This window comes from Cyprinodon variegatus, unplaced genomic scaffold (genome assembly GCF_000732505.1).
Source record: "Cyprinodon variegatus isolate N-32 unplaced genomic scaffold, C_variegatus-1.0 Scaffold1633, whole genome shotgun sequence".
Lineage (NCBI taxonomy): Eukaryota > Metazoa > Chordata > Actinopteri > Cyprinodontiformes > Cyprinodontidae > Cyprinodon > Cyprinodon variegatus.
Window position 1 is genome coordinate 46,877 of NW_015152086.1, and position 1,878 is coordinate 48,754.

Here is a 1,878-nt window from a genome sequence, read left to right on the forward strand (position 1 = left end):
GCTCATCAACAGCTCAGCAGCACCCAGTTCCGGGGGGTGCACATTACAGACACCCTCACCTGGAATGTAAACACCACCTCACTGAACAAAAAGGCACAAAAGCGCTTGGACTTCCTGGGGATGAAGAGGAGAGCCCACCTGCTCCCACACATCCTCACCACCTTCTACAGAAGCACCATAGAGAGCGTTCTGACAGCAGAGAGGATCATCGGGGCTCCTCTTCCCTCCATTAAAGACATTTCATTCCAGCGCTGTGTGTCCTGACCCTGCAAGATTATAAATGACCCCTCACACCCCCACCATGGACTGTTCTCCCTGCTGGGAAGAGACTTCGAAGCATTGGATGCAGGTCCAGCAGATTCCAGAACAGTTTCTTCCCCACCGCCATTAGACTGACAGACAGATAGACAGACTATACAGTCATATGTTTACATCTCTTTTTTTTTTTCATACAATATTGTAATCACTGGTGCTTACCTTTTCAAGACTGCACTTTAAAAAATGAAATAGTCTACAGAGCTGTACTTCACAAATTTTTATTTTTTTTTAACACTTGTATGTACAAAATGACAAAATAAACTCTGTCTGGGTCTAAGTCTAAAATTTGCAACACTTTGAAAGTGTCCCCAAGTGCAGTCGCAAAAACCATCAAGTGCTACAAAGAAACTGGCTCACATGAGGGCCGCCCCATGAAAGGAAGACAGAGAGTCACCTCTGCTGTGGAGGATAAGTTCATCCCAGTCTCCAGCCTCAGAAATCACACGTTAACAGCAGCTCAGATTAGAGACCAGGTCATTGCCACACAGAGCTCTAGCAGCAGATACGTCTCTAAAACAACTGTTAAGAGGAGACTGTGTGAGTCAGGCCTTTATGGTAAAATAGCTGCTAGGAAACCACTGCTAAGGACAGGCAACAAGCAGAAGAGACTTGCTTGGGCTAAAGAACACAAAGAATGGACATTAGATCAGTGGAAATCTGGGCTTTGGTCTGATGAGTCCAAATTTGAGACATTTGGTTCCAACCATGGTGTCTTTGGCGACGCAGAAAAGGTGAACGGATGGACTCTACATGCCTGGTTCCCACCATGAAGCATGGAGGGGGAGGTGTGAGAAATCATGTCTGCCAGCAAAAAAGTCACAACAAATGGAAGGATGAAGAGTGCACAATTATTTAAAAAAATAAAAGAAGAATAAGAAATTGTAGGAGCAACTTTCCACCTTAAAGAGCAAAATAACATTCAAAATAACATAGGGCTCTCTGCATTAGGACAAGTCTCTGGTCCACATTAGGTCTATTGTGTATTTTAGAAGTTTTGTGAATATACAAGAAAATATCCTAAATAGGCTGCATAAAAAAGTACACATGTACACAAACGCAAAAAAGAGACGTGTGCAAATTCTCAGTTATTGGGGTCATGGAAACAACAGACAGGATTAAAACAGAGGCAACCAGATTTTCACTCAGTTTTTCTAAAATCATGTTGACACATATCCAGGAGCCTTTGTCTATTCTTCTGTATAGGTCTGTATTCTTCCAATTCAAGCCTGTTTTGTGGACACATACAAATCTTCCTCATCTTATACTGAATCATTCAACTTACTTTCTATTAATAAACAGTGTCTGTAAGTGGTTGTGAGAGGAAGTGCATGAGGTTTTAGACTTGTAAAACCAAAAAAAGACAAAGACAGACAAATAGAGACATTTAATTTGTCCAGCCATAGACAACTGAAAGTATTTCCTTTCTAGTCTTATCAACCATCAAAAAGGAAGCAGCACAAAATGCATCCGCAGGGTATTCGGACTGGATGTGAAAAAAAATCAGTACATCTCGTGAGGCATCCATGAATTTCTATATATATCTCAGTAAGTTTGTTTTCT